The following is an 8,120-nucleotide window of genomic DNA, read 5'->3' as shown; positions in this document are numbered from 1 at the left end:
GCACCTGCTCTCTTCTGCCTGGGCGCACTGCATTGGACACGCTGTGTTGCCTTTCATATCAGATTCTTTCTCTCCTTCCCGAGCACACAGCACTCACCCATGGGCACATCTCCCTTGCCTGTCTCACATTTTACACCCTGGATGTATGCCCCACATGTCATTCACACTTGCTCCAAGGTCTCAGGTCTGGGTAAGACTGATCCCTAATAAATTTCTGTCTGTACTTTGTGCCATCTCCCAGGGTCCGAGTCTTTTCCGTATGCAAACCTTTAACCGAGCTGTAAGACTTGTGGGTATGCAAGGGATGGCACACGCCAGGGAAAAGAAAGTGCTTGCGTATCTTCTGCACATACATAAAAAGGACTCTCAGAATTTCTAAACACAAAAATGTGCAACAGTTTCATTAAGCCCTTAAGGCTTCTACTTGCGCTACTTCTTCTAGTAAAGCAACTTATTCCCTCTTCTCTGGACGAGGAAAGTGACAGTCCCTGTGTCTCACTCACCATCAGCTGAGGGGTCAGAGAAACCTTTGTCCATTACAAACCAGTGCTTATCGTTCAGGTGAGGCGCCAACTGCTGTGCAATGTCGTGGCAGTCAAATATTTTCCTGTGAAGGCCAGAATGCAGCTGCATGGCTTTGGACAGGGAATTTCTTGTATTGAGAACTGTTCCTGGCAAATCCTTTGGTAGAGGAGGAGATTGCGCCGCTGTGTGCTGCGAGGATGAGTGTTTCCCAGGAGGCATTTCAAGTCCTTAGTCTAAGGTGAGCCACCCATCAGTTAGGAATTGCTTCCTGGCATCGTCGAATTACTGGTTGTGTACAATAGTTCTGTAAACCAGTTTGGGAACCTCAAGTGCAAGAGAATCGAGTCATAAAATCATGGTTTTCGTATTTTTTCCTTTTGACTTACAGCAATTAAATACCTAAAAAATTCTTCAGCAGTCCTGAGGGACAATATGTGTTACAGTAATGTCCACAACATCTTCTGCAGGATGTGGATTTTGCGCTGAGTAAAAAGAGCGGTTGTCCCGTTGCCAGCATAGGGATTTTCCCCTCCTGGGGCAGTGACCCTCAGCCAATTCTAGGAATTTCATTAGCACAGTTTCCTCTCTTGCTTTTTAGGGAGTAAGCTAAGGCCAGTATCAGTACATTATTATAAATGTGCCAGCGCTCAGAGGCAGCAGTTATTTCTGACTGCAGTGTTTTCTTCTGCTCTTGCTCCCTCCCTGGAAATACCTGCTGTGTCACCCTATTTTATAAGCAATGACTGCCCACATTCGTTGCTAATTCTGAAGTATTTCTGGGTTTTATGGATTGAAGTCCTTGGGTTTTTAAACATAATTTCACTTAGACATTTCCATATTTTCCCCTAAGATATTTTCCAGGAAAGTCACATGTGTTACACATACCTTTTAAAATTATCTGAATGTTGATATTCATTAGTTCCTTATTTTAGCTGTATTTAGCATATTTAGATAAATATGATGATTTATCCTAATCAGACTGATTAGTTGACAGTGCTGAGGAATGGATAGACTCATATATGAACAGGCTTTGGGGAGGGGGGAAATCCGAGATTAAAAACTTTAAAAATACACATTTTGAATTCAGTTTTATTAAAAAACCCTATTTTTCAAAAATCCAAGTGTGAGGCAAATCTGCTTGGGTTAATTTGCTCTGCTTTCCTAAGAATTAACTTTACTTTCCTAGTTAATAAACTGCCTTATGGGCACACTTCCTCTGCTGGGAACACCTCCTTTTTTTCAGAAGGCAAGTAGAGCACGTTCTGTCTTTATGGTTGACTGTTCCTGTTGCCAGATTTGTGCTGACCTTACAATAAACCCTTTTTCTACAGTTTTTTGTTTCTTAAAAAAGCTTTTCTTCTATGTATACCTTTTATATATACATATATACACATAATATTTATATATATTTATATTTATGTATTATATTAGAAAAAAAATATATATTATTTCAATTATTAAATTGTTCTTACCTTAACCCTCGAGTTTTACATTCCTTTCCAATTCTCCTCCCCATCTCTCTGGGAGAGGGGGAGTGAGCAAGTGGCTGCCACAACACCAACATACAGGGCTCCCCCACAGCCTCCCCGTCCTTGCCCATCCCTTCTGAAGAGTTTATAGCCACCCACTGCAGCACTCCGGTTGTGCAAGTCATCCCACCTTGTTTCCATGATGGCAACTAGGTCATCGTTTTCCTGCTGTGCAATGGCTCCCAGCTTCTCCTGTGTGCTGCCCATGCTCCTTGCATTGGTGTAGATGCACTTCAGTTGGGCTAGTGATCCAGCCGCCTTTTTATGGAGAGAAGCCTTAATTCCTACATCACTATTCTCAGGCCTTTCCATGGTTTCTATATATTTATATTTATATATTATATTTATATATATTTTATGGCAGTTCCTTCCCTAATGCTGGCATTAGGGAATGCCATAAATTAGGCAATGCCATAATTTATTAATGGAATGGCTAGTTGGCTACAATGAAGTCCCGGTTCCTCTACAATCTGAACTTTGGTATTAACCATTTAAAGTTGCTTTTTTCTGAGAAACTCTGATGCCTTCCTTACACTGATATGGCTGCCATCGATGTGTTGGGGGTTACCTGAACCAAAGGCTGTGTCAATATGATATTAAAAATGTATTTTCCAGAAGGACGCAGTCATAATCATAGAATCACAGAACAGTTCGGGTTGAAAGGGCCCAGTCCAGCCACCCTGTAGTGAGCTGAGACATATTCAGCTAGATCAGGTTGCTCATAAATAATAGCCTGAGTAAACAAAACTTCTTAATAATAGTGTTTCTACTTGCTTCTGTATAAAAATTCTGCTGCTCGTTCCTGAAAACATCCCTGTGGAATAGGCATTTTCCTTAGAGGAACTGAAGGAAGGTGAGGAAAAATAAAAAATGGCACGGTTTCTGGAGTTCTGATTTGCAAACAAGAACATCAGAAAGCTTCGTATCTCAGAGGACAACTCTTCGAAGTTAGGACTGTAAAGCAGTATGCCACTGGCTGCTGGTCATTGAGCTGCTCCTAGCAAAGAAAATGTCACAGAAAACGAGTATTTGCTGTCATCTAGTGGTAATACTTACTTTAACAACCATTTGTTAGCTCTGAAACAGAAGTTTTTCTCCTATGAAATTCTGTATCTGGTTTAAATTTTCTGCTCTTTTCCAAGTAGTAAAGGACAGGGTTTATGAAGAATAAAACCCCTGTATCCTTTCACTGATGGTTCATTCTAAAAATCACAGTAAAGTTTTTTTTTTTCCTGCCAAATGCTTTCTTCTTTCTTCTAAAACTATTCTGACTTCATTTTTTTAATGGACTTTGCTGACATCATTGCAAGACTGAATGACGATGTCAAAGGTGTCTGAGAAGATAAGTTTTAGCTTTCTTCCCCCACCACCATAGGAAGAGGAATAACTTTAATCACCTTCTTCCAACAGTGGAGACAGTGTTATCTTTATAGTGAATTTTTTCCCCACAGGTATTCTTGATGCTATGAGATGGACAGTGAAACATGAAATCTCGAGGTATCATTCACATCTGTAATATACCGTGCATGCTGTGCTGAGTTACAGCTCCTATTGCTCAGTTTAGCTCTGTAGGTATCAATACAGCTGCCATCTGTATATACTCTTTAAAGAACTGTCAAATAAGTCACCCTTGCTTTGCAGCATTTGAAGGCAGTTACACTGATGGCTGTTAGGTGGCACATGCTGTGGACAGGACTATCCAATAATGCAGCAGAAAACCAGGAAAATCACAAATGTTAAACCTAGGGTGCTGCATTCTGTACAAGGTGTGGTATGCTGGAGAGGGTGCACACTGTACTGCTGGGAAAAGGTAGGATGGATAAGAAATGAGGCTATGCCATAATACACCCTTGATTGAGAGATAACACTAAGAAAAAATGAAGTGCTGTGGGGTCTACAAAGTCCACTTCCATTTCCATTTAAAAAAAAAAAAAGTTTAAGTGAATCTCTTTTAAACTATCAGTGTTATAACAATGCTTATTATAAAGGAGAATGTTAAATTGTTTTATGTTTTCAAGTATGCTTCCAGCCCTTTCCACTTGAATGTGATCTTAGGAAGGATGAAAGATAAGCTTGTCAACTTTGGACCAAGATCATCCCAGAAGAATTATTTTGTGTTAAAGTGTGAACAGCTTCAACACTGTAGAAAAACTAAAAATAGAGGCCCAGAAACCCCAGCAAACTGTGTCTTTGGTGGGGTGTTCGCTGGTTAGCTGTGGGGCCACGGAGAGGCCGGAAGGGAAGTGACATCATAGACATAATCTGATTCAAAGTAAAACCTGACAAAGGCCAACAAGAGCAAGTCAAACCAACCACGCATGGTAAAAGTGGCAGGTAGAAACAGCTCTCCAGTCAGTGCAAGGGGAGCCTCCTGGGAAAAAGGACTTGTAATTCTAGAGTAAAGAAATAAAGCTGCATGTTATTTCTCCAAAAGTGTTGTGGTCTAAATAAGAGACTTGGTCAAGTCAGTTCCATGACAGATTTGGTTTTGCAGCAGTAGGCTCCAAAGACCTCAACCCAGATGTGGACTGCAGGTATAAATACATACATAAACTCAGTGTCTCTGATAATCTTAAGGAAACGCCCTACTTAATACCTGCAGTTGGTAAGTTATCCCATTTTAGCTAACTTTCTATAGTAACTGCCAAGTGCAGCTACACACATTTTCCAGAATGCATAAAATTTTTGTTCTATGTACACTTTAACAGAACCTAAATAAAAAAATCTGAAGTTACCCTGGATTTATCTGAGGCCAGATGAAAGTCTGGGCAAGAAAACACACCAAACCCAAAAGGCTGGTTTGTCTGGCTACAAGTGTCTGACAACACACATCCAAATAGAGATCCCTAATTAAGCACCTTTCCTGGCTTGCAGGTTTGAGAACCAAGCGCTAATTTCTCAGAGATGAGCCAGAGGATAGGGTAGGTTATGGAAGGGAAAAATAAATCAGACCTTTCCTGTGGACAGACCCTCAAAGAGCAGACTTCAAGCTAGACCAGACATGCCCACAGAAGGAGGCGCTGCTCGACCACGTTCCTCACGGCTGGTGGCACCTGCAGCGGGGTGGATTCTCAGCCGCAAGTCGGGACTCAGATGCAGATGTCTTGAGGTATCTTGCAATTGTACCTTCGACTCATTTTGTCTGACTTTTTTTTTTTTTTTTTTCTGGATCTTAAAGCCAGTGGTTTTTTTTCTGGATTATTTTTATCAGTGTAAAGTACTGCTTTTATGTCTGTCTAACCTCACTGGGGGCAAAAGAAACAATCAGAGCCACTTGAATATGGAGAGGTTGTTTAGCAGACACAGTATATTGCTGTAAGAAATTTTTCTTCTGTCCTTGTTTCAGCTGAGGAAGAGTTAATTTTCTTCTTAGTAGCTGGTGCAGTGCTGTGGTTTGGATTTGGTATGACAATAATGTTGATAACACACCGATGCCTTAGTTGTTGCTGAGCAGTGCTTACCCTAAGTCAGGGACTTTGCAGTTTCCCCAGCTCTGCCAGGGAGCAGGTGCACAAGAAGCTGGGAGGGAGCATGGCCAGGAGAGCTGACCCAAACTAGCCAAAGGGATATTCCATACCATGGAACGTCATGTTCAGCATATAAACTGGGGGAGTTGGCCAGGGGCTGCCAATCGCTGCTCAGGGACCGGCTGGGCATCGGTCAGCAGGTGGTGAGCAGTTGTATTGTGCATCACTTGTCTGCCTTGGGTTCCATTTCACTTTCTCTCTTTTTTCTGTCTCCCTTTTATTATTTTTATTATTTTTATTATTATTATTATTATTATTATTATTATTACTACTACTACTACTACTACTGCTACTATTATTATTGTTGTTATTGTTGCTGTTGCTGTTATTGTTATTATATTTTACTTTCTTTCCATTATTAAACTGTTCTTAACCCAGCGGTTCCACCTTTCCACCGTTCTCCTTCCCATCCCACCGGGGCAGGGGGAGTGAGCAAGCGGCTGCATGGTGCTCAGCTGCCAGCTGGGATTAAACCACAACATCTTCTTCTTGTCAGCTCCAGACAGAAGATAAGTTTCCTGGCAAAATGAATTTGTCAGCTAGAATTTAAAGTATGTGTACTGAAAAATTACTTGACCCGTGACATGAGAGAGAGGGGAACTCTTAAAAGGAGAAAAATCCCAAGTGCTTTGTCCAATAGCATTCCCCACACAACAAGGCCAGAAGCAGCAGGCAGTGAAAAGTGAAGTTAAGTTGTTTTCAGTGGGTGCAAAACCAAACAAAGGAGACCTTAAAGCAGCTATGCAAAGCGATCAAAACCATGATATAGACACTTATTAAGGAATTGCTGGAATTCTGTCTGGGACACTTTCTTAAAATAGGGCTTTTTAAATCTCTAGGTCTCAAGGTGTTTTCTAAAGGCCAGTGAACTTTGTTGGTGAGCTGAGGGAGTTAAATATATCACAATTCCCCCAAAATCTCAAAAAGAAAACGGGTATTAAATTCTCACACGCACACACACACACACACCCCCTCCAAGGAGCTGTTTTTCCATGTTTCTTTCAGCTCCCACTTCTTGTTGTATTCCTTAGCAGTTTTAGTCTTAAGTCCTTGCCAGAGACAGTGTGGCTCAGAGCAGGGGTGATGACTGTTCGCTTTTCCTGCCTTGAAATACTGCTGTAGAAGCCTGTATATACAAGGAATCCCTGTACCAAACAATCATTACGTCAAGTGTGTATCTTCCTGATGTGTTTATTACCAGAAGGGATGTCTGGGGAACATTTCCTGCTCTGCATTTTCAAACTTTGTATATGGTTTTAAATGGATGGACAGTAGATCTGTATTATAAATTTCTGCTTCATGCACCAATGTGTTAGTACAGCAAGAAAAAACAGTATTTTCCCTGTTACTTTTACTACCTAGCATTCCTGAGGCTGGTAGACAGATAGCCAGGATATATCTGAGAATGTATGTTTCTCTGCTGCATTATCACTGCCTGGCTCCCAGGATCAAACCACTGTGCCTCAGCTGAGATTTTGATTTTACTCAGTAATTCTACCACTGAAAAGGATGAACATACTTAAGGAATATGCTAGCTTGTAAGGAGCGGACTTTAGACCACAAAGTAATTTGTCTGCCAGGATTCTGCAGTGCACAAGTACGTGATCACGTGGAAGAGGCCATTCAGTTGTCAGTATCTGTAAGGCATGTTTTGTGGTCATAGGACATGATGTCATCTGAGCATTACAGCCTGGAGGGCCTAGCCTTGTGTCACTCTCATTGTATGCAGTGGTAGTACCTATTTCTTACACATCTGAAAACCAGACCTGAAATTTGCAGGTCTCCTTGACAATATGGTGCTTACTTGGCAGTGCTAACAGCTTCTTAAACAGAACAGATCCATGTCTGTACGGTCTAGCAAGACTGTGCACTTAATTTTACTTATAGGAAGATTAATTAACTTACTTATTTGCAGTCAGAAAGAGTATGCATCTTGACAGTGGACAAAACGAAGGGTGTGAAGTGTCCTTCTGTATTTAGCGCTTCCACACAGAGCTTGTGTTGGACTCAGAGAATCGGTCACTTCCTGAGCAGGAATTTAGTAAGTTAATTACAAAATGTTAATATTTGAGAATGTTATTATTTTGGATGGCTTACGTGTATTTCCAGATTTTGTGAAGAACTCACATGGAATCCATGTCAGACATCTTTGGCTTTTTGGGATTGCATCTCTGCTACATTCGTTCTGGGCATTAACTACGCTGAAGTGTATATATGGGGTAGCAGGAGGGAGTTGTACTGCAGAGTGTCCTCTCCAGCTGCCTTCTGCTCCCACGGGAGAGGAGATCACTGGACTGTGTAGCTCTTTCTTGTCCCTAGCCTTTCCCTTCCTCATCCCCATCATAGTTTCTTCCACCCTTGAATCATGTTACTGGCCAGTCTGTACTTAATTAGATGACAGCCACAAACACTGCATGTGCTGATGGTTCATCATTCTACCCTGAATGATCCTGGTATTAATTTATTTTTAATTCCCACAAGAAGCAAAAAATAACAATATCATCTCTGTATATAAATCCCAATGGAACTCCAGTGAAAA

The sequence above is a fragment of the Falco punctatus genome, assembly GCF_963210335.1.
Source record: "Falco punctatus genome assembly, chromosome: Z".
NCBI lineage: Eukaryota > Metazoa > Chordata > Aves > Falconiformes > Falconidae > Falco > Falco punctatus.
This window is presented reverse-complemented; position numbering follows the sequence as displayed.